This window comes from Carcharhinus amblyrhynchos, chromosome 1 (assembly GCF_965287045.1).
Source record: "Carcharhinus amblyrhynchos chromosome 1, sCarAmb.v2.hapA, whole genome shotgun sequence".
NCBI classification, from domain to species: Eukaryota; Metazoa; Chordata; class Chondrichthyes; order Carcharhiniformes; family Carcharhinidae; genus Carcharhinus; species Carcharhinus amblyrhynchos.
Window position 1 is genome coordinate 167,579,565 of NC_137324.1, and position 25,784 is coordinate 167,605,348.

Below are 25,784 nucleotides of genomic sequence, written 5' to 3' on the forward strand. Positions count from 1 at the left end.
GAAGGATTACATTCATTGGTGTTTAGAAGAGTGAGAAGGGAATCTCATAGAAACTTACAACATTCTAGCAGGATTAGACAGGGTAGACTCAGAAAGAATGTTCCTGATGGTTGGGAAGTTCAGAACTAAGGGATCATAGTTTAAGGATAAAGGGTGAAGAACCTTTTAGAACTGAGGTGAGGAGAAATTTCACCACCCTTTGTGTGGAATTCACTACTGCGGAAAGTACTCCAGGTCAAAAACATTGTCTTATTTCAAGATGAAATTAGATATAGTTCTTGGGGCTAAAGGAGCTCTTGGCAGTATGGTGGTACAGTGGTTGGCACTGCTGCCTCAAAGCGCCAGAGACCCAGGTTCGGTTCTGGCCTCGGGTGACTGTGGAGTTTACACATGCTCCCCGTGGCTGTGTGGATTTCCTCCAGGTGGTCCAATTTCCTCCCAAAGTCCAAAGATGTGCGGGTTAGGTTGACTGACCATGCTCAATTAACCCTAGAGTCGGGGAATTAGCAGGGTAAATATGAAGGGTGACGAGAATAAGGCCTGGGTGGGATAGTGGTGGGTGCAGTCTCAATGGGCTGAGTAGCTTCCTTCTGCACTACAGGGATTCTTTGAATTTTATGATTCAGTGGATCAAGGGATTTGAAGGGATCAGGGTTTTGAATTTGATGATCAGCCGTGATCAGAATGAGTGGCACAGCAGGCTCGAAGGGCTGAATGGCCTACTTCTGCTTCTAGTTTCTATGTTGAACCTGCCTCCATCACCCTCTCAGGAAGTTCGTTCCGGACTCCAACCACAATCTGGATGAATTCTTCCCTTTGCCAGTGATGTAGAGTCTCTATTCGGTTAGAAATGCCAAACTAAAAGCTTTAAATTGTCCGGTGATGCTGACATTAGCTGAGGAAAGGTTGGGGGCACCATTCAGTGTGAACCAGTAGTAATTCTGCAGGTGTCCCCTATTTAGGTGCCGGAGGCTGCAGAATGTGCCAATTTAGGGCCAATTAACTTGGTGACTTGCCTGGCTGCCATTGTCTGCCTTTATCTCCCACTTAACGCCCGTCACACGCCAATTGAACACGTAAAAGGATGTTGATGGACAGTATTTCAAAGTGTGGGAACACTTCCAATAAAGCTGCTCCAGTTTCTTTATGTGGGGGGGGTTGTTTCGTTTCGCTTCTAGATGGGTTGGAGTTCAAGGCTGAGTGAAATAATATGATTCACGCACAGTATAGTCATCAAGAAGCCAGATAAGCTGCTGGAACAGTCTGAACTCGGCTCTCTCTGGTTGTGGGTGTGGCATCAGGCTGACGAAACCCGCAGCGAGCTCTCCTACCCTGCCCCTTAAGAGTAGGGAACACCCAGCCGTAGAGGCAGCCTTTAATATTCCAGCACGGCGATGGTACCCTTTGGATTCACTTGCACGTTGCACCGGGTTCAGTGTTTACAAAGATCCACAAGGGGGGTTTAATTTTTGAATAACTGTTCTGGTAAGTGCGGCGTTTGTGAACCTTTTACATTTTTTTTTAAAAAGCATCACAAGCTACGATTTCAGCACTGCAGCGGGATTTTAACGAGGGGGGGGGGGAAATATAATATAACCGGACTATTGTTAAATGAGAATGTTCATGGTTCAGGAGATTTCCTGCATGATTTCTCCTTGTTTCCTTTTCTGCTTAGCCCTAGCCAGATAAATAGCCAGAGAATTATTATTGTTGCTGATTCGTGTCGCTGTCTGCCGGCTGTGTTTTGGGGAAAGTGGTTTAACAAGACAATACCTTAGCCTGGGTATGTGTTGTACAGTAATGAGGCACAGTAATAAAGCACCCATCTAGTGACGCTGAATTTGCTATACATCGCGGCGAGTGTTGTTTGTCCAACTCCGAGGAACAACATAGTTAAAACTACTGACATTTGGCTATCAGGCTTGACCACCTTGTTGAAGACCTGGCAACTTTCTGGTTGGATTAGACTTAGAGGGCTTAAAATATATTTTTTTTTCAAGGGATGTGTACGTACCGAGCGAATAATAATTTTAAAAATGGTAGTTAACTCGAGGTTACTAATCGATATTGGGAGGGAAGTTTTGATTCGATGCTTGGCACATGGTAAATAGAACGTGGTCATGAGCTGTGTGTGTGGTTAGTTTCAGAGATACAGATTGGCGTTTCTATGTAAAGCCACACTGCGAACGGCGTTATCTTGACTATCTCGCGTCTTTTATACACGTTCCGTGACTGGATGGTGGGTGGAGGGTGCAACTTCTTTGCCCGTGGGTTTCATAGTTACTCTGTTACTTTGCTTGCTGTCTCCCCTTCTCCATTGTCATTCCACGGCCGTGCGTTGAACATCTTACCTGGTCCTTGCCATCGTTGCAACGCACGGATCAGTCGGCTTCCAAAGTTCACTTTAGCGCGGGGTGGGGGTGGTCCTGGAGTGAGTTTGGGTAATGTCACTGGGCGAGTGCCAATTCCAGGTCCCCAGGTTAATTCAGTGTTCCAATCCCATCACCGAAGCTGTGAGGATTCCACTGTTGAATTTACAGTTGAAAACTCGACTCATTAATGGTGACGACGAACCTAATTGTAGATTTTTAAAGACCCATCTGGTTCACTTTTTTTTTGGAATGGAAATCTGTCACCCTTACCTGGTCTGGTGCCTCCAGACCCACAGCAATGTGGATGACTCCTGAATGCCATCTGAAATGGCCAAGCAAGACACCCAGTCCAAGGGCAATTAGGGATGGGCAACAAATACTAGCCTTATTTATTTATTAGTGTCACAAATAGGCTTACATTAGCACTGCAATGAAGTTACTGTGAAAATCCCCTAGTCGCCACATTCTGGCGCCTGTTCAGGTACACTGAGGGAAAATTTAGCATAGCCAGTGCATCTAACCAGCACATCTTCCAGACAGTGGGAGGAAACCCATGCAGGCACGGGGTGAATGTGCAGTCTCGGCACAGTCAGTGCCCCAAGCCAAGAATCGAACCTGGGACCCTGGCGCTGCGAGGCAGCAGTGCTAACCAGTATGCTACCATGCTGCCCTTGAATGTTCACGTCCCAATAAATAATATTTTTAAAAAATGCAGCAGCTATTAGTGTCAGCCGAGCTCTGTCATCACTGCTCTGTCATCACCACTCACACTTCTTACTGTGTTTACCCCAGTCCAACACCGGCATCTCCACATCATGATCACCACTCTGTTCAGAAACGGGGAATGTATCTTCTGTGTCAGACATTGTATATGATCAACTTGAGTCGTAACTAGGATTTTAACCCTTTTTGTCAGTAGCTCTTGAACTAATGCTTCTTGTTTGTTGCTGTATGTCTACATGATAGTACAGACAATGTTGTGGCTGTATGATGAAATATTACGCTTTTATTCAAAACCTTTATTTTCCAGCACACTGCTCTCATAGCACAGAATTGATCAATGACTATAGATTTGTAAATCAAGGTCGATGATCTGTGGCAACCCCAAGATAATAGTTCTTAATTGATTCATATTGCAGTGTGGTTCTGGCAATTCCGTGATGTCTTGTAAGCTTACGTCCTGATTTCAGCAAGTTGGGGGAAATCGGAGCAAAAACCTTACCCTAAATAGATGCAGAAGTTGGGTGGCAGGCTGGCACAGTGGTTAGCACTGCTGCCTCACCACACCAAAGACCTGGGATCAATTCCAGCTTTGCATGTTTAAGTTTTAAGTTTATTTATTTGTGTCACAAGTAGGCTTACATTAACACTGCAATGAAGTTACTGTGAAAATTCCCCAGTCACCACACTCCAGTCCCTGTTTGGGTACACTGAGGGAGAATTTAGCATGGTCAGTGCACCTGACAGCACATTTCTCGGACTGTGGGAGGAAACCCACGCAGACACAGGGAGAACGTGCAGACTCCATACAGACAGTGACCCAAGCTGGGAATCGAACACAGGTCCCTGGTGCTGTGAGGCAGCACTGCTAACCACTGTGCCACCCAGACTGTTTGTGTGGAGTTTGCATGTTCTCACTGTGTCTGCGTGGGTTCTGTCTGGGTGCTCCGGTTTTCTCCCACCGCCCAAAGATGTGCGGGTTAGGTCGATTGGCCATGCTAAATTGCCCCTTAGTCTCAGGGGACTAGCAGGGTAAATATGTGGGATTACGGGATTAGGGCTTGGGTGGGATTGCTGTCGGTGCAGACTTGATGGGCTGAATGGCCATCTCCTGCACTGTAGGGATTCTATGATTCTAAAATACTGCGGATGGTAGAAATAAAAACAGAAAATGCTGGAGAAACTCAGCAGGCCCGGCATCATCTGTGGAGAAAGGAAGAGAGTCAGCATTTCGAATCTGCGTGGCTCCTCATCAGAACTCGTCGTGTTTCTCACTTAGCAGCGATGCTAATTTTTCAGGAGAGATCACCAGATTGCAATCAGGAGCAGTGACCCTTGCTGATTTACCCTCTCCCTTCATCCCTAGTCTTAAAACACTGAAGTCCATTGTATCAATGCTATAGATGCCCTGGAGGTACTTAGCAACTCAACACAGTTCTGAGGATAAGAGTTGGCAGTTCAGTCTGCCTGCTGCATTTACTCACAAAGCCACTAAGGGGCACAATTTTCACTACTAATATAAACTGAATACCTACTTTCCATAAATTAAACTTATTTAATTATTCATGGTCTCTAAATATTTACATTGCTTTTGTCAATTTTCCCAGGCACTTTCTCCCATTCTCTGATAGGGGAAGATTCTCTCCCTGCTCTCTTTCCACATGCAAGGTTAGCAGTAAAGTCCTGTGAGTAATACAGTGCAGTTAAACACGTTGGCTCATCACTTACGTGGGCATTTTCTCTTGGGAAATGCATTCGTCTGCAGCATTATCCTGAGAGGTGGTGCTTTTCAATTCACTCGGGGAGTCTGAGCTGCTGTGGCAACGCACTTTGTTACATGCATAGTGCAGTCTGGAGTGGTGAGAGGCTCCAATATTGTCTCTGTCAAATGGTTAAGCAGGCATCCCTCCCACTCTGTCCACCTGCTAGGTGTTGGAAGGATTTGCCTGGTTGACGCTCTAGAACAGGGTGTCACAGTGGTTAGCTGCCTCACAGCGCCAGAGACCCAGGTTCGATTCCCGGCTTGGGTCACTGTCTGTGTGGGGGCTGCACGGTCTCCCCATGTCTGTGTGGGTTTCATAGAACATTACAGTGCAGTACAGGCCCTTCGGCCCTTGATGTTGCGCCGACCAGTGGAACCAATCTAATGACCCTCTAACCTAAACAATTCCAATGTTATTCATATGCCTATCCACTGACCATTTGAATGCCCGTAAAGTTGGCGAGTCCACAACTGCTGCATTCCATGCCCTTACTACCCTCTGAAGAGCCTACCTCCTTCATCTGTCCTATAATTACCACCCCTTAATTTAAAGCTATGTCCCCTCATGTTAGCCATCACCATCTGAGGAAAAAGGCTCTCACTATCCACCCTATCTAACCCTCTGATCGCCTTGTATGCCTCAATTAGGTCACCTCTTAACTTTCTTCTTTCTAACGAAAATAACCTCAAGTCCCTCAGCCTTTCCTCATAAGACCTTCCCACCATACCAGGCAACATCCTGGTAAACCTCCTCTGCACCCTTTCCAATACCTCCACATCCTTCTTATAATGCGGCGACCAGAACAGTACGCAATACTCCAAGTGCGGCTGCACCAGAGTTTTGTACAGTTGCAATATGACCTCACGGCTCCGAAATTCAATCCCTCTTAATCGCCTTCTTAACAACCTTATCAACCTGGGTGCCAACTTTCAGGGATGTATGCACATGTACACCGAGATCTCTCTGCTCATCGACACTACCAAGAGTCCTTCCATTAGCCCTATAATTCTGTACTTGCCAAAGTGAATCACCTCACACTTTTCCGCATTAACCTCCATTTGCCACCTCTCAGATAAGCTGCAGGGCTGGGCTACGTCCGTCTGCAAACTATAACATCCATCCTCACCGTCTACAACTCCTCCGACTTTGGTTTCCTCTGGATGCTCTGGTTTCCTCCCACAGTCTGAAAGATCTATTGGTTAGGTGCGTTGGCCATGCTAAATTCTCCCTCAGTGTACCTGAACAGGCCTCGGAGTTGGTGACATGGAGATTTTCACGGTAACTTCATTGCAGTGTTAATGTAAGTCTACTTGTGACATTAATAAATAAACTTTATTGGCTCATTGGTCACATAATAAACACTTTCACCGGCTATCAAGTTGTGTGGTGAGAATTGAACTCGGAGCTTCTGTCTCAGAGGCAGGGACGTTGCCCCTAACACTACAAGATTTCCTCCTTGTTCAGAATGACAAGATAATTTCATATGAGGATGGTCAACTGGCCCATTTTGGCTTGGCCATCCAGAATATAAATACTCATTTATATAATCCATTGCCCTCTTTAAGTTATACCTTTAGGAGATCATAAATTAATTAGATAATTCCAACTTGAAGAAATTCCAATATATGGAGTTGGAGTTTAGAAGGCTGAGGGGGGATCTTATAGAGACATATAAAATAATGAAGGGGCTAGATAGGGTAGAGGTAGAGAGATTCTTCCTGCTTAAAAAGGACAACAGAACTAGAGGGCGCAGCCTCAAAATAAGTGTGGGGGGGGGGGGGTGCAGTTCAGATCGAAGTTGAGGAACTTCTTCACTCAAAGGGTGGTGAGTCTGTGGAATTCTCTGCCCGTTGAAGTGGTGGAGGCTACCTCGCTGAATATATTTAAGTCACGGGTAGATAGGTTTCTGACAGACAAGGGAATTAAGGGTTATGGGGAGAAAGTGGAACTGATCCACTTCAGATCAGCCATGGTCTTGTTGAATGGCGGGGCAGGCTTGAAGGGCTAGATGGCCTACTCCTGCTCCTATTTCTTATGTTCTTGTAATATATATCCAAATTACCTTTTATTCAGTGATATGCTGAGATACCTTGATGTAATGATTGCAATTTTCTCTATTTAATATGAGGTACCTCTTGGTCACCTCCTTCCTGTTTCTTCAAGTTTTCCTTGTTACTGAATCTATTAACAGTCATAGGATCCCCCCTTACATTGCAGAAGGAGGTTATTTGGCCCATCGAGTCTGTATTGACCACAATCCTACCCAGGCCCTATTTATCCTCTAATTCCCCTGACACTAAGGGTCAGGGTCAATTTAGCATGACCAATCAGCCTAATCTGCACACCTTGGGACTGTGGGAGGAAACTGGAGCACTTGGAGGAAAGCCACGCAGACATGGCAAAAATGTGCAAACTCCACACAGGCAGTGACCTGAGGCTGGAATTGAACACGGGTCCTTGGCACTGTGAGGCAACAGTGTTAACCATTGTGCCACCGTGCTGCTCCAGTGGATCCTTGTTCTTTTCTGAACCGCAACAAAGAATTGGATGTTTTTATTTAGGCTGAACTGTCAGCTGGGTTTGGTCAGTACTGGCCTTCAGCTCAGAGTCAGAGGCTGGAGGGCTCACTCCCCACTCGAGTAGCACCTAGCTCTAGGCTAATACTTCAGATCAGGACTTTGGTGAGGGAATGTTGGAGGCTCATTCTTCTAATGAGACATTAAGTGAGGTTCCATTTTTCAGGTAGATCCCATGACATTGTTAGGAGATGAGCAGCAGAGTTCTCCTGCTCATCAAGATAAAGGCAAACAATTTGGCCATTCATCTCAGTACTCTTTGGAAATGAGTAAATTGAAAACAATGCTTGCCTTCAGAACCACAGAAGTAGTTCATTGTTTATTAAGGTATGATGAAAAGGCAGGGGAATGGCACTAAGCCATGATGTTCTTGTGGAGAGGCAGTGCAGATATGATGGGCTAAATGGCCTCCTTCAGCATCATAATAGGCACGGTGGCATAATGGTTCACACTGCTGCCTCTCAGCGCCAGGGACCAGGATTTGACCCGGCTTGGGTCACTTTCTGTGTGGAATTTGCACGTTCTCCCCATGTCTGCGTGGGTTCCCTCCGGGTGCTCCAGTTTCCTCCCACAGTCTGAACAATCTGCTGGTTAGTTGCATTGACCGTCCCACGGTGTACCCAAACAGGTGCCGCAAAACTGCTATGTAAAAACAAGTTTATTCTTTGCCTTTGATCAAGAAAGAAAAACACAACAAGTTCCGACAAATTCTCTTCCAACCACCCTAGTAGTTGTGTGGAAGCATTCAAGGTACAGAGCGAGCTGGGGCATTTTATCAGTGCAGAGTGTTGTACATCCAGTCAGATGGAAGCAAGCAGAGAGAAAGAAGTGGAAGTCAGAAATATTTCACAAGTTAAAACAAATCTCTGAGTCACCCTGCCACAATACAGCCGCCCTCCCATGGATAGCTCTGCTGAAGCTGCCTCAATTATTTTTATTTTGCCCTGACTTTTATTGCAGCAAATGAGCTTCTGCAGAAAATTTGGGCATAAATTCCTGTCAGAAAATTGTGGTACAAAACCAGCGTAAATGTCTTTGTTAATTCTATAAAAAATATTTGGATGAGCGTGTGAAATGTCGTAATCTTCAAGGATATGGGACAAGTGCAGGAAAAGGGGATTAGTGCGCCTTTAGTGGTAGATATTGTCAGTGCTGACTCGAGGGGCTGAAGGGCCTTTTCTGCAACGTATGACTCTTTTTGGCCAGAATTTTACCGCTTCGCCTGTCCCGGAATTGGGGCGGCCTGAGAGTTGCAGAACGGAATTCTCTGTGGGCCTCGGGCAGGATTTTACGAGCCTTGCCCACGCGAGGTCGTAAAATAGCATCCCATGAGTCTATCACTGGAATTCTACCACCCCACCCACCACAGAATCACTCAAATGAGGCTGTAAAATCCCGCCCTGTGACTATGACATAGTGTAAATGGGATTGAAGACATCTTTAGACAGGGATGCAGTTTGCTGGAGCCTCGGAATATGGTGTTGAGGAGTGTCCGGATGCAAATTTGCTCCATTTGCTTGTGTTCCTTTGACACAAGAGCATCCAATGGACGCTAAAGAGACAGAGTCACTCGTGGCACCAGTCACTAGCCGGGAGTACCAGTTGGTGCCTGTGTTGTGCAGTCGGGGCTGGGAATGACGGCAGAAGCCCCATCAGCATTAAAATTAGTCTCTGATTTGACCACATGAGTAAAATGGCACAAATCAGTTTGCCAGTGATATTTGGGTCCTCGCAGATTGGGCTCAGGTCTGTCCCCTGCTGGATTATTTATCAATGTTCCCATTTTAAGCTCATAAAATGGGGTAAATTTAATCTCCTACGTGTCCAACATAGGGTAGCATCGTCATGCTGTTGGAGATGAACCATCCAGTGTACAAATCTAACTGATCCGAGCAGTGAAGTGGGATCCTTATGGACTTTGGTGAATATAGTGAGGCAGCTTGTATTCCAAATATCTGAGTGCACGGTGGGACAAACTGAATGCACCAACTGTTGATTTAACTGGGTGCTTGTGATCCGGTGGATAAACTGTTGCTCAAAGCCTGGCTGTGTGGCTTTACAATTCACTTTCCTTGATATTGGACCAAGGCCAGCAACGTGAGTTGCCTATTGAATTCCTTCAGCTCTGGACAAAGGGCCTAGGAACAGCTAAAGAGAAGACAGCCATACAAACCTACTCCACCATTCAATCAAGGTTGGTCTGCGCCTCCATTAATCTAACCTTGCTCCATATTCCACAATATGTTTTCCAAGTAAAAATTGATTGATTTTGGTCTTGAAAGTTTCGGTTTACAAATTCTCGGGGGGCAGAGAATTGTAAGAATGCAATACCATGATGTATGAAGGAAAACACTTCCTGGTTCTGTTCCCAGCTTAGCCTGCCCAGTGCCTGTTGGCAACTGGGAAATGAGTTGGCATTTTCACCGAAGGGGTTTTAGCCTGGGGCTAGGGTGATGTTTTGTAAGCTGCTGCCCTCTGTCTTTTCAGAGGCAAGTTCACCTCCCTTTGCTCCATTATAACATTTGGCAAAAGAGTCAAAAGGGGGGCGACTGTACCAGAATTTGGCAGTGTGAGGCTCAGTCAGAAAACTGGTGTGTAACTCTCCAGCTGATCAGACCAGTTTTCTCTCCAGATATTAAGCCTATTAAAAGAAACAAAATGAGTGGGAGTGGTTTACATTGTCACTCTTGCAGGGTGAGGACTTTTGAGACAGCAGCTGACTGCACAGAGATCTGGGCACCATATTTAAAGGGTCCCCTATTCAGAAATAAAAATAAACTCGCCCCTCTCCACCCTCATTATTGGAATCCTACCCCCCCTCCAAATTGTTGCTGGAATTCTGCTCGCATCCCACCCCAACTGCACATAAATGAATCCCTACCATGCGTGGGGCTCCCATCAAGGTCCAGCCCTAGCACAGGTTGGTACTGCCAGGTTGGTTCCAACCTATTCTGGGGGCATTGCCAGGGCAACACGTGGTCATGTTGCCCTGCCCCCTGGGGCTACACTTACCTATGGAGGGGTCCTCTCAACAGGTTTACATCTGATGTGGCATCATGTTAGCAAGGTATGAATATTTAGTGAGGGGAGGATCATACGGTGAGGAAATTAGTTAATTGTATTTAAATATATTAAAATCACACCATTATGAGCACGTACCTGATTACATTAACCATAAAGGGCGGGAAAATTGGAAATCGGGATCAAATGCACAGAGTCCAGGCTCAAGATCCCACCCATAGAGTTTTACAGCACAAAAAGAGGCCCTTCAGTCCATCATGGCTGTGCTGGCCATCAATCACCTATCTATTCTAATTCCATTTTCCGGCACTTGGTCCGCAGCCTTGTATGTTATGGCGTCTCAAGTGCCCATCTAAATGATTCTTAAACGTTGTGAGGGTTGCCTGCCTCTATGGCCCTTTCAGGCAGCAAGTTCCAGATTTCCACCATCCTCTTGGCCTGGTAATGGTTTCCCTCAAATCCTTTCTGAATCCCCTGCTTCTTACACTAAATCTATGCCCCCTGCTTATTGACCCCTCTACTAAGGGGAAATTTTTCTCCTATTTACCCTATTTGTGTCCCTCATAATTTTTGTACTCAATCAGCTCCCCCCTCGGTATTCTCTGCTCTAAGGAAAACAAACCCAGCCTGACCAGCCTCTCTCTACACTCCAGCCCAGGTAGCATCCTGGTGAATCTGCTCTGCACCATCTAATGTAATGTAACCCCTTCTTTGTCACCAACTTGTTGTACTAAGATTGCGTTCCATTCTAGTTGTTTTCCATTACGTTCCCACAACAGTTCGCCTGCTCCAACCTTGTTGCCCGATTTGATGCAAATCTTTTGACCATCTGGGAATGAGCGTGGTAATTACCCCAGGGAGATGGCGAGTGGTCTTAGGCAGAAGACATGGAGGAGGCATTTAGGGACTAGGGCAGACCGGGTGGGGGTGGAGGGGGAGGTTGTCCATGTTAATAAATAGGGCACATGGGGTGGAGGGGGAAGTTGTCCATGTTAATAAATACTCTTTGTGTTCCAGTTCATGTTTGTGAGCATGCATCATTGCAGCTGTTCTTGGCAGGGGGGTGGGGGGGCACATTTTGAACTTGAGAATTACAGTGCCTTATGCACTAGAAATTATCTTTGTCATTCACTTATTTAGCAGTAGACTTGTCTACCTGAGCTAAATGGTTCTCGTGGATCATGTGTTTACACAATAAAAGTAGCAATCTGAAAGACCTGCTGGGATAAGTGTACCTCTGAAGTAATGTTTAAAATTAACTTCCTTTGCTTAGATTGCAGAAGAATCTACCATTTTGTTTCTCTTTCTGCTTCCCAATAAATGTTCATAGAATCTCCACAGTACAGAAGGGGGCCATTTGGCCCATCGAGTTTGTACCGACCACAATCCCACCCAGGCCCTATCCCCTAACCCCACACATTATACCTACTATTCCCCCTAACACTAAGGGGCAATTTAGCACGGCCAATCCACCTAACCTGCACACCTTTGGACTGTGGGAGGAAACTGGAGCACCCAGAGGAAACCCACACAGACATGGGGAGAACATGCAACCTCCACACAGACAATGAGCCGAGGCAGAAATTGAACACGGGTCCCAGGCGCTGTGAGGCAGTAGTGCTAACCACTGTCACCTTGCCTCCCAGTGCGATGGTAGAATGATGGCAGTTGAGATGAATATTATCTATATGTTCATGGTTATATTTGCATTGTCAAAGATTTTCCCTCCATTTGATCCCCACTTTTTGTTTTTGCATATCTGTTCAGTTTCAATGCCTTCTATTAAAAAACCTGTTTGCATTTACATAATGCCAGAAATAACTTCGAGCCGAAGGCAGGCTTTTTAAAATGCACCACTGTTGTAATGTACTCAACCACTTTACACACACAGTTCCCATTAAATAGCAGTGAGATACTGACCTAATCACCAGCCAGGCTGAGGGTTCAGTGTTGACTTGGAGAACTCCCTTGCACTTCCTTGAATAGAGCCATGAGGTCCTCCTTGTGTCCCCTGGAGTCGACAGATGAAGCCTCAGAATAAAATCTCATTTGAAAGACTGTGCAGCATTCCCTCAGTACCACTCTGAAATATCTGCACAGACCCTGCACTCCTGTCTCTTCGTGCGGGGTTTAAAGCCACAACCTTCTGATTCAGAGGAGAGAGTGCTACTCTTTGAAACAACATGTGGTAAAATTTTTTTTTTAAATATTCATTCATGGGACAAAGGCAACGCTGGCTGGCCAGTCTTAATTGCCCATTCCTAGTTGAGAGTCAGCCACATTGCTGTGGATCTGGAATCACATAGACCAGACCAGGTAAGGGTGGCAGATTTCTTTCCTTAAAGGACACTAGTGAACCAGAAGGGTTTTTCCAACAATTGATAATGGTTTTGTGGTCATCAGTAGATTATTAATTCCAGATTTTTGTTTATTGAATTCAATTCAAATTCCACCATCTGCCGTGGCAGGGTTCGAACCTGGGCCCCTGGAATCTCCACTCATCTGACGAGTGAGCAATGGAATGTCTGTTGCGGTTCTTTCTATTATTTGTCTGGTCCAAATCTTACATTTTGAAGTTGAGTAATTTTATGCTCTTTGATCCTGCAGTTGGGGATTCCCTGGCAACAGATACCATTAACCAAAAAGTGAGAATGAATTGGATGCATGCGCCCAGACCCAGATCCTTTAGCTGGCCAGAGACCAGTGTCAGGGCAGCTAATTCTCTGGCCCTCCTCATTTTTCTCACACACACACACACACACACACACACACACACACACACACACACACACACACACACACACACACACACACACACACACACCAAATCCAATGTTGGTGCTCAGCCAGATTTTGAGTTGGCAACCATTCACTAAACTCACTAAAAACCATGGGCCTGGATTTCATAGAGTTGCAGCAAAGGGACCTTGAAGTTTGATGTCTCAGAGAATCTGAAAAATTGTTTTAACCTCAACGCATTCCCTGGAAGTACCAGCAAATGCTCTGTGTGTGGCCTTGCCATATAAGTTACTGATTCACATGGGCCTCATTTCACAAACTGTGTCATCTGGGTAGTGGGGCTTATTGTACAATGCAGGAAGCAGGGGAATGGGGTGGGGGGGGGGTGCAGTTCAGGTGGAGATACAACAAGCATTAACATTCTACCACCACATTGGTCATTTAGTCTTGAATGTACTTTGCAAGTTGTCCAGATGTGAAATAGCTTGTTGTAAAAGGATTGTAATAGGAGCCAGATTCAGTTGGATTCAATGATGCAGAATCTGCTCTCAGATTGTTAGATTCCTAAACGTTTACAGCCATTTGGTCCATCATGTCCATGCTGGTCAACAAAGATTTTACTATACTAATCTCATCTCGCAGCACTTGGCCCAAAACTCTGTAAGCTGCGGCAGCACTAGAGAATATCTAAATACTACTTAAATGTTACAAGAGTTTCTGGCTTAACCGCCCTCTCAGGTAATGAGTTCCAGACTCCCACCATTCTCCGGGTGAAAAAGTTTCTGCTCAAGTTCCCTCTCAGACATCTATCTCTTACCTTAAATCTATATCACCCCAAGTTATTCACCCCTCTACTAATGGAAAAAGTGAGTTCCTATCCATCCTATCTATGCCCCTCATAATCTATCAGATCTCCTCTCAATCTTCTCTGCTCCAAGTAAAACAGCTCCAACCTATCCAATCTTTCCTCATAACCTGGACCATCCAGCCTAGGCAGCATCCTGGTAAATCTCCTCTGCACCCCGTCCTGTGCGACCACATCCTTCCTACAATGTGGTGACCAGAACTGTACGCAGTAAACCAATTGTGGCCTAACCAGCATTTTATACAGTTCCAACATGTCCTCCCTGCTTTTGTATTCTATGCCTCAGCTAATAAAGTATCCCATATGCCTTCTTAACCACCTAATCCTGCTGCCTTTGTGGATCTCTGGGGATATGTACTCCAAGATCCCTCTGATCTGCAGTATTTTCCAGATTCCTGCCATTGATAGTGTAATCCTTTGCCTTCTTAGTCCTCCCCAAGAGCATGACCTCTCACTTTTCTGTTCTGCCCACCTGACTAGTCCATTGATATTCCCCTGTAGTCTATGGCTATCCTCTTCATTACCAGCCACCCTACTAATTTTTGTGCTTTGTGATCATATCCCTTACCCTTAAGCCCAAATCATGAATGTGCATCACAAACTGCAAGGGTGCCAGCACCAGGTCCTATGGAACCCCACTGGGAAACAGACTTGCAGGCACAGAAATATCCCTCGACCATCATCCTCTGCTTCCTGTTTCAGCCAATTTTGAGTCCAATGTGATCGGTGTTGGATAATTCATGTGGAAGTTCTACTGAAATCTTCAGATACACTATCTGAGACGCGAAAAAACTAACATGAGTAATAATATATAATTTTTAAGAAGAAAAAGGCCCAGGAGACAAGAAGACGACAAGCCATAAGATAAGGGTGAGGCATCATGGGGAGCAACGAAGATTGGATGTGAGCCTAAGGAAAAGTGGCAGGGCACAAAGAAAAGGGGACATGTCCTCTCTCTGTCCGACTCCAAAAAAATCCCTAAATAAAATTTGGAATAGCACTGTTTTTCGTTTAAAAAAAAATGAAAACTTGAAAGACTTCCAAAGATGTGCGGGTTAGGTTGATTGGCCGTGCTAAATTGAACCTAGTGTCAGGCGGATTAACAGGGTAAATATGTGGGGTTACTGGAATAGGGCCTTGGTGGGGTTGTAGTTGGTGCAGACTCGATGGGCAGAATGTACTGTAGGGATTCTATTCTATTTCACTTGCATTTACATAGCACCTTTCACAACCACAGGATGTTCTGAAGCACTTTGCGACTAATAAATTACTTTTGAAGTGTAGTTACTATTGTGACCTCGGAAATGCAGCAGTTGGTTTGCATAAGGAATCTCACACAGAGCAGTATGATGATGATCAGATAATCTGTTTTTGGGATGTTTGTTGAGGGATAAATGTTGGCCAGGGCGCCCAGGTTAACTCCCCTGTTATTCATAAAAATATTGCCAAGTAATCTTTTACATCCGTCTGAAAAATGGCATCTTGACAGTATAGCATTCCTTCTGTACTGCACTGGAGTATCAGTCTTGAGGTTTGGTTTGGTTTGATTTATTATTGTCACATAAAAACATAGAAGATAGGAGCAGGAAGAGGCCGTTTGGTCCTTTGAGTCTGCTCCACCATTCATTACAACCATGGCTGATCATCCAACTCAACAGCCTAATCCTGCTTTTTCCCCATTACGTTTTATCCCAATTGCTCCCAATTGCTATATCCAGCCGCCTCTTGAATGTATTCAATGTTTTGGCATCAACTCCTTCCTGTGGTAATCAATTTCACAGGCTCATCAGTCTTTGGGTGAAGAAATGTATCCTCACCTTTGCCCTAAATGCATTGGTATACAATGAAAAGTATTGTTTCTTGCATACTGTACAGACAATACATACCGTCCATCGAGAAGGAGAGCGCGGAACACAGTGTTACGGTCATGGCTAGGGTGTAGAGAAAGATTAACTTAGTGCGAGGAAGGTCCATTCAAACGTCTGATGGCAGCAGGGAAGAAGATGTTCTTGAGTCAGTTGGTACGCAACCTCAGACTTTTTTGTATCTTTTTCCTGATGGAAGAAAGTGGAAGAGAGTCTGTCCGGGGTGTGTGAGGTCCTTAATTATGCTGGCTGCTTTTCTGAGGCAGTGGGAAGTGTAGACTGTGTTAATGGGTGGGAGGCTGGTTTGAGTGATGGACTGGGCTTCATTCACGACCTTTTATAGTTTCTTGTGGTCTTGGACAGAGCAGGAGCCATACCAAGCTGTGATACAACCAGAAAGAATGCTTTCTATGGTGCATCTGTAAAAGTTAGTGAGGCAAACCCTTGCGGTTTGTGCTCGAGCTGTAGAGTGGGATTGATCCCTTTACAAGACAATAATATTTCCTTCCTTTTCTAATCAGGAAGTTCAATTATTGGTGTATGGACAAAGCCAGGCCCTTTAACGCACCCTCAGTAAAATCCCCAGTCCTGACTGATTAGAACTCCACTGTCTTATGAGGATATGTTTTTGTGGGCTTGACTGAGGAATTAAACTCAATGATGCTTGCAATTATTGTTCTCTGTCTTGCTGATGGGCTATTCGCCTTGGAAACGTTAGCGACTGCGCACATTTCCACAATCTCCATTGTACCCATCAGTCACGGGAACTGCCTCCTCCATAGTATAGCTAGGAACTCTGCTGAGTGGTGGCAACATGGATCAGATGGGTTAACCATAGGAAGTGCACAGAAGCAGAACTTTGTTGCAACTTCCACTTTTTGCATGTAACCACTCCACCACCTAGTTTCTGTGGAGATGCCAGCATCATATCAGCTACCAACACATGATAGATGCAGCTCATGAAACACGCTCACTGTAAATTGTATTGTACGCTAAGCCAATGCTACACCTATGTCACATTATGGGTATTGTATAGTTTTACCATCTATCAAATTGAGGTTGTTACAAATTCATAATATACAGTAATGAGTCTGCACATTCTCCCCATGTCTGCGTGGATTTCCTTCGGGTGCTCCGGTTTCCTCCCACAGTCCGAAAGACATGCTGATTCTAAACTCTTCAGTGTACCTGAACAGACGCTGTAGTGAGGTGACCAGAGGATTTTCACAGTAACTTCATTGCAGTGTTAATGTAAATCTACTTGTGATGCTAATAAATAAACTTTAAAAACTTAATGAAACCTTGAATTTCCAGCATCGTGCAGTGAAACCCAAGATAGGTGATTAGCTTTGCTGCTTCACAGCGCCATGGACCCAGGTTCGTTTTGGGCCTTGGGTCACTGTCTGTGTGGAGTTTGCACGTTCTCCCTGTGTCTGCGTGGGTTTCCTCCGGGTGCTCCGGTTTCCTTCCACAGTCTGAAAGATCTGCAGGTTAGCTGGATTGGCCGTACTAAATTGCCTCTTAGTGTCCAAAGATGTTTAGATCGGGTGGATTGGCCACCGTAAATGCACAGGGTTACAGGTATGGGGGTGGGGGGAACGGACGGGGGATGGGGGGGTAGGGAGGGTCTGAGTGAGGGAGTTGGTACAGACTCAGTGGGCTGGATGGCCTCCCTCTGCACTCTAGGGATTCTGTGGTTCTGTGAAAGGAGCGATTATTGGTTCTAATTTTGGCAGGAGCTGAGTGCTGTGTGTGTTTTGGCACAAACCCACTGGACATTTTTGGTTGGTTGTCTGTTTCATTTTCCCCAGTATTTGATTATCTGACAAAGAGGCGAGAACTAACGGCAATATTGGGTGTCGCTGAGTTGGGGGAAGATGTAAAATGTTGAGCTGACACATACAGGCCAATAAACTGCATTGTAACTACGCTCTGTGATTCTCCGTTGGATTTGAATGTGCCCCCTAATTGCATACGCGTGTTGAAAAGCAGAGGCAGCATTCCAAGTGAAAGTACTTTCAAGTATTGTGCCAACTTTAACATAGACTTAAACAGAGGAGGCTTCCAGGCTAATTGTGTCTATGTTTCAATTCAAACAAATGAAAGAAACATTAGCAGAGAACAGGAGGAGGCAAGCTGAAGAGGAAGTGGTTCCTTATCTGTGTAGAATCATTTGAAATGTTGCAGCTCTGAAGCAGGACGTTTGGCTTCTCAAGTTCGTGTCGATAGGGTAGAATATTATGCTCCTCCTGCTCCTGAGTTGACTTTGGAGGCGGGGGCATTTAATTGGGTGGAAGGGTGCTGAGTGTTAACCCCAACACGTTCCCACGCCTGCCCTGGTTTTCTCTGGGGCAGGAAAGTTCATGGGCAGCCTGGCAGCTCCACTCCACTTCAATCAAAGCCCAACATATATATGAATTCCTGCACTTAATGTGGTGGCCTTCCCCCAAAGGAGGCAATGTGGGGCTCCAGCTGGTGGACAAGACCCCATCGCCTCAATTAAATACCAGCCCATAATGTTCTTCATGAGTTATCTGATCTTATCGCACTCTCAGGGGAGCATGGTGGCACTGTGGTGAGCACTGCTGCCTCTCAGTGCCAGGGGCCCGGGTTCGATTCCAGCCTCAGGTGACTGTCTGTGTGGAGTTTGTACGTTCTTCCTGTACTTTGTGGGTTTCCTGTCCCTGGGGGTTGGGTGGGGGTGGTTGTGGGTCAGGTAAGATGTCCTTTCAGAGAGCTGGTGCAGACGCAATGGGCTGAATGGTCTCCTTTTACGTCCTAAGGATTCAATGGGGCCTACTTGTTTTCCATTGCCTTCAATATCCCACCTATTATAATCCAACATAATATACTACTTTTTCAAACAGCTATTGGTTCTGTAATTCCTCCCTCTGTCAGCTCAGTCTTGCCTCTGAATTGAAGGGTGCTGGAAATCTTAATCCAAGATTTAAGCACATAATCTTGACTGGCCAGTACACTCTTTATGGAATACTGTATTGTTGGTGGTCCTGTCTTTTGGATGAGGCATTAAACCTAGACCCCATGTGCCTGTCCAGATGAACACAGAAGATCCCCTTGCATTATGGAATGTAAGCAGTGAGGGATTATTGTGATATTCTGACCAACATCATCTCCCTCAGCTAATAACCACCAACATGGATTATCTGGCTAATGACCTTATTTTCTGTTTTCGGGATCTTACTTTGTGAGACTGCATTTCAAACGTAATTCATTGGCTGTAATGCACCTTGAGATATACTGTGGGTGTAAACGGTTCTGTAAAAATGTAAATTCCTTTTTTCTCGCACACTCCTGATGTGGAGATGCGTGTATTGGATTGGGGTGGGCACAGTAAGAAGTCTCTCAACACCAGGTTAAAGTCTAACGGGTTTATTTGGAATCACAAGCTTTCAGAGTGCTGCTCCTACGTCACCTGATCATGATTCCAAATAAACCTGGTGTTGTGAAACTTCTTACTGCCCCTTTCCCTAGCCATTTGCTCACTTTTCACACAGGCTTGCCTCCTTCATCATTTAGCAGTCTTGCTCCATCTTTGACTATAATCTTGCTACTATAATAGCCCTAAAATGACCCCTTTTTTATTGCCTTTTACTCACTTCCAGTACTATTCTGCCTTGTTTTTATAATTAAGTTCTTTATAGTTTTTGTTCTCTTTATTCTTTTTATTATCAGCCTGATAAATATTTGAGTTATATTGTATGTATTTTTAATGATGAAACTGATTCGATTTTGTTCTTCATCCATTAAACTTTAGTCTGTCATACTCATCTTCTCAAATGTATTTCATTGTCATCTTTCTGACCTCCTGTTGAAATATTTTCCATAGCTTATCTATGATTCTTTTTGTCAGTTTGACTTTGTGTCAGGTCTCTTTTGCTGTCTATAATTTGCTTATGTTCCCATTCTTGTGAATCCATCCAAGTCTTAGCCTCCACCAATGGCCACCACTTTGATTTCTCTATCTTGTTACTCCTCTTTAAATAAACTCAGAGGTGAGTTCCAAGGATCTTTCCATCCCCCATGTAAAGTGCAGTGTCTCCAACTGGACGCTTGTAGCTTCCATGTTTTAAAGTTCAAAGTTTACTTAATAATGTCACAAGTAAGCTTACACTGCAACAAAGTTACTGTGAAAATCCGCTAGTCGCTATGCTCCAGTGCCTGTTTGGGTACACTGAGGGAGAATTTAGCATGGCCAATGCACCTCATCAGCTTGTCTTTCAGACTGTGGGAGGAAACTGGCGGACCCAGAGGAAACCCACACAGACATGGGGAGAATGTGCAGACTCATTGCTAACCAGCACATCTTTTGGACTGTAGGAGGAAACTGGAGGACCTAGAGGAGAACATGCAGACTCATTGCTAACCAGTTACGTCCAACCAGACTCAGCTAACCAGTATGTCTTCCAGACTGTCAAATCTCAAATCTCACAACAGGTTTCCCTGCTCTGTTGTAATGACTGGATTTAAATGTGCTCGACACAAATAATTGTAAGGACTTTCACGCCAGTTACGTGCAAGTGCCTCCTCACATTGTTGCGCTCTCAGATTTGATTGTCTCCACTTCTGCAATCATTATGAATCCCCTCCATAGGCCATTTTCAACAGAAAATAAAACAAACATCCAATCCAAGCCACTTTGGAACCACACACTCAAAGAAAATGTACATCCAATCGCAAGCACCCCTGCATCTCATCAATGGCTAGATTGTCAATCACATTCATCAGCGTTTGCAAAACGTGGCCCCGGTTAGCAGCAAACTAGTCCAAATTTGTAAAGTCAGACTCTCCGAGTCAAGTTCAGATCCATCTCCCAGTCTTAACTCAGTTACCTTCCACCTTCACTGGTTTCTTACTGTGCAATCTAGCTCCAGCCTCCCCACCCCCCATAGTTATTGTTCTGTCACAATTAATAGCATAGGATGTTAGTTTGCTCAGAGGCAGCAGAGTCGGATCTCTAACCATTTGATTGCATGAAATGGATTTGAACTTGTTGCCGGACAATTGGTATCTTGCATGGGTGTCTGAACCAGACAGTGGCTCGGAGGCAAAACAGGAGAAGGATGTGAGCTGGAGCTCTTAGTGATTACGTTGTCTCGCTGATTTTCTTGGTAATCAGATACTTACCATGCCCTGAGATATGGGGCGACAGAGTGGTTAGCACTGCTGCCTCAAAGCACCTGGGGCCCTGTTCAGTTCTGCTTTTGGCTGACCGTATGGAGTTTGCACATTCTCTGTAGATCTGTGTGGGTTTCCTCCGGGTGTTGCAGTTTCCTTCCACAATCCAAAGATATGTGGGTTTGGTTGATTGGCCATGCTAAAATTGCCCCTTAGTGTCCGTGGGACACAAGTTGCTGTTGAAATTCAGTCCTTCGTGGCAGACTATCAGTATGTCCATGCTACCTGGATGATGGACCAGCTAGTCTAGATCAATGATGGAACCTCGGAGTGTGGGTAGACCCAATCAAAACAATATCCTGATAGTAAATGTGGGTAAAGCTGGATAATAAGCTAGTCACAGAAAACCAGCAAGCTGGTACAGCAGTTAATAAAGAAAGCGAATGGAATGTTGGCATTTATAGCTAAGTGAATAGAAAATAAAGGTAAGGAAATTTTGGTGCAACTCTACAAAGCATTGGTGAGACTGTGGTTGGAGCATTGTACACAGTTTTGATCCCTGTATTTGAGGAAAGATGTAGCGACATTGGAGGCAGTTCAGAGGAGGTTCACTAGATTGATTCCAGAGATAAGGGATTTGTGGTATGAAGAAAGTTTAGGCCTATAATCTCTAGAATTTAGAAGAATGAAGGGAGATCAAACTGAGGTATACAAGATGATAAAAGATATATGGATAAAGGAGACATGGAGAGGATGCTTCCTCTTGTGGGACATTCTAGGACGAGAGATCAAAGTTTTAGGATAAGGGATAGCAAATTTAAAACAGAGTTGAGGAGAAACTACTTCTCATAAAGAACTGTGGAATTCGTGACCCTAAAGTGCAGGGGATGTTGGGACAGTGAGTAAATTTAAGGAGGAATGGGTTGAAAGGTTATGGGGGGAAGGCAGGAAAATGGGGATGAGGAACATATCAGCCATGATTGAATGGTGGAGTGGACTCGATGGGCTGAATGGCCTAATTCTGCTCCTATATCTTACGACTTGTGGAGGAAATTTATGAATATTCTGCTGAGGGGCTGCGTTGTTTTAGCTGATTTTACCACTTGTTTTTGGATTGCGTAGAAGCCCACGTGAATTGCCCACTCCCGATTGCCCTGTCTTTGCCTTCATTTGAGCTACAGCCCTTATGGTGATGGTTCTTCCACGGTGGCACTAGCTAGGATTCTGAACTGGTAATGATGAAGGAAAGGTGTATGTCCAGGCCAGAATAGAACGTGAATTGTTCTTGATGGTCTTCCCAAGACCTTGGGGCATTTTTTTTTCCCCCTCCCCTGTTAAAGGTCATACGCTGCAGGTTGTTGTGGCGTATGTTGGTTTTGAGAAAGTAAATGATGCCTGGGAACAGCAGGAAATGAAGTAGGCAGAAATTTACATATATATAGTATTTTCATGACTCCAGGATATCCCCAAAGCATTTTGCAGCCAAGGAATTAAATGGGAAGTGTGATCAGTGTTATTTTTGCCAGCAAACATCGCAGCTGCACCTTGCACAATAAGATCCATTAAGCAGCAATCTGTGAATGACCAGTTAATATGTTTTAACTGATGGAGGAGGAGGGATAAATGTGAACCAGGACACGGGGAGAATTTTTCACATCCACCCCCACCTTCAAATAGTCCTTTTTTTTTTTTGTTCTGTTCCACTGAGGGATAGGTAGGTTGGGCACTCATATTTATTAGGCTTTTCTTTGAAAGATGGCATCCCTGACAGTGCAGCATTCCCTCATTACTGTACTGATGTGTCGGACTAGGGTGTGCGCTCAGACCTAGCAGTGAGGGTGGAATCTGTAATCCTCCTGACAAGAGGTGGGAGTGCTACCATTGAACCAAAACCAAACCCACGGGTGAAATTCTCTTTAACACGTATTTTAATTCGATACTTTTAAAATCTAATAGATGTAATAATACGTGCAACTTGAGTGCTTTCACTATGGAAGCTGATTTGAATCTCAAAATGCACTCCAGAGATCGGTTCCAATCATTTTTTTTTGCGTGGGAGGAGAGAATCATTAGAGGATGCCAAGACTCAAAACAAACGCTTGAAAAATAAACCTCTGAAAACCATTAAAGCAGCTTCAAGTGCTCTGATTGGCAAGAAGTTAATTATCCATTTCTTCCTATGATTGAAAGTGCTAAATGGACAACCCTACGCAGACTACGCCAGACCCACTCACCGATGATCACTCAGCTGCCTGCTAATGGTTTCCAGTAAAATAGAGTAACGCGAAATCCATAAAGCACATCCAATCAGCTCTGCTGAGGTTGCTATCATCTCTCAGCCAGCAAGTCATGGGATTAGGCGTTCCTCTGGCACTTTGAGTGCACTCAATCTTTACTGGTGCTAATGTAGTGCTGGGGGAATGTAGCGTGTGGAAGCTTGTTGGGTAGACGTTTTCCTACCTAACAAGTGGTGGCTTTACATTCTACATTGCATTGGCGTGGCTGGGAGATGTAGCAATGTGCTAAATAAATGCACGTTTCTTTCTCTTCTGTATCCTGGACTGTGTGTTGCCAGCTGTTTGCCTTTATGAACAATTAACCATTGTATTTCCTATTGACTGACATTAATTATTAATGGTTTGTTGATTGAATTATAATGACTTATGCAGTAGGCGCATTGGCAGTTTCCATCAATCCCAGTGAGAGAGAGAAGCTGCCATTCCCCTGTCGTCTTTTGACTTAAGTTGCAGCCATGGATACAAATTGAAGTTCACCAGAGTTTAAGTTTGTCATGTCAGGCAACAGTCACTTTCCACCCACATGAACTTCTGTCAGAAGTCTGTGTGCTGCTTGTGTGACATTGGCTGGTGTGACATAGGGTGGCACAGTGGTTAGCATTGCTGCCTCACAGTGCCAAGGGCCTGGGTTTGATTCCCAACTTCATGTCACTGTTTTTGTGGAGTTTGTGTGTTCTCCCTGTGTCTGCGTGGGTTTCCTCTGGGTGCTCCAGTTTCCTCCCACAGTCCGGGAGATGTGCTGGTTAGCTGCATTGGCCATGTTAAATTCTCCCTCAGTTTCATGGACCGTGCGCTGGAGTGTGGAGACTAGGGGATTTTCACAGTAACTTCACTGCAGCGTTAATGTAAGCCTACTTAGGGACACTAATAAATAAACTTGATTGGCTTCCAGTGAGCCCCCACCTTTTACAACTAATCCTCACCAAATATTGAACAATTAAGGTGTGTGTGTGTGTGTGTGTCTGTGTGTTTTTTTTTTCACTTTGAGTGCAACAGAGAAAGTGCTTTTGAAGCTTTTGTTTCCAGGCCCTAGGCTACAAATTACCATGTTTATGGAACGTAGTTTAATGGTAGTATAAGCGCACAACTGCTGGGTTACATGGGACTGGATTTTATGGGGTTTTTTTTTGCGGAGTGTGTGATCCGTTCGCTCCCACTCCAGTCATCTCAACACAAAGATTCGAGCTTCAGATAGCCAGCTAGTGGCTGTGTGGAACAAAGGGTGCCTCTGCACCCAAGCTGGTGTCTAGGCTGGGGCATCATTCAGCAGAATTATATGACCGTGTTTGGTCATAGTTACAAATTTATAAACCCCTCTATCAATCTTTCCTTTTTATGGCAGCCTCAAAACCATGAATAAATGAGGTGAGACAAAAGCCATACCAGTGCTGCCACCTTCACCAGTTACTGCTCCTTTGGGAAGAGCGTTTCTTCCTTCCCAGTTCCACCTCAGACCTGCCAAAAAGCACTCGCAAACATTTTTCCTCCTGTCGCCCAAAACGTGGTGTGGGCAGTGGGAAATAAGATTGGTTGTTTAACAAGCTCTGTAGCTTGCCGATTGACTATTTAAAAATGGCTCGCTAAGGTAGATGGCAAGATCTTTTTACTCGGGGGGAGAGTCTCACACAAGGGGACGTAGCTACAAGATAAAGAGCTGGTCATTTAAAACTGAGGTGCGTAGAATTTTGATTTATTATTGTCACACGTATTAGCATACAGTGGAAAAGTATCATTTCTTGCGCACTATACAGACAAAACATGCTGTAGGGAAGGAAACGAGAGTGCAGAATGTCATGTTACGGTTGTAGGTAGGGTGTGGAGAAGGGACAACTTAATGCAAGGTAGTCTGGCAGCAGGGAAGAAGCTGTTCTTGGGTCGGTTGGTACGTGACCTCAGACTTTTGTATCTTTTTCCAACAAAAGAAGATGGAAGAGAATATGTCCAGGGTGTGTGGGATCCTTAATTATGCTGGCTGCTTTGCCGAGGCAGTGGGAAGTGTAGACACAGTCAATGGATGGGAGGTTGGTTTGCGTGATGGATTGGGCTTCATTCACGACCTTTTGTAGTTTCTTGCGCAGAGCAGGAGCCAAGCTGTGATACAACAAGGAGTGCTTTCTATGGTGCACCTATTATTGTCAGAGAAATCTCTTCTCACAGAGGGTGATGAATCTCTGGAATTCTCTGCCCCAAAGGGTGGTGGAGGCTGGATCATTAGATGTTTCTAAAGTGGAGGTGAATAAATATTTGATGAAGGAATAAAGGGCTATGGGGAAACAGCACAGAAAAGGGGTTGACGCCAGCACAGATCAACCATGATTGTACTGAATGGCGAGGTGAGTTTGAAGGGCTGTGTGACTTACTCTTGCTTCTATTTCTTGTGTCCTTGTGCTATGATCGAGCTTCTGATTTCTGTGACTACTCACCTTCTGG

At 44.8% G+C, this 25,784-nt stretch overlaps 1 protein-coding gene across 1 annotated transcript in view; it reads left to right on the top strand.

Annotated features, from left to right (window-relative positions):
- The first annotated feature begins 1,393 nt into the window (after positions 1–1,393).
- Positions 1,394–25,784, top strand: part of csgalnact1a (chondroitin sulfate N-acetylgalactosaminyltransferase 1a) — a 144,278-nt gene continuing 119,887 nt past the window's right edge. Inside the window, exon 1 of the mRNA XM_080200053.1 lies at positions 1,394–1,485. The gene's annotated coding sequence lies outside the window, so the exon portion shown is untranslated. The remainder of the gene's footprint in view (positions 1,486–25,784) is intronic.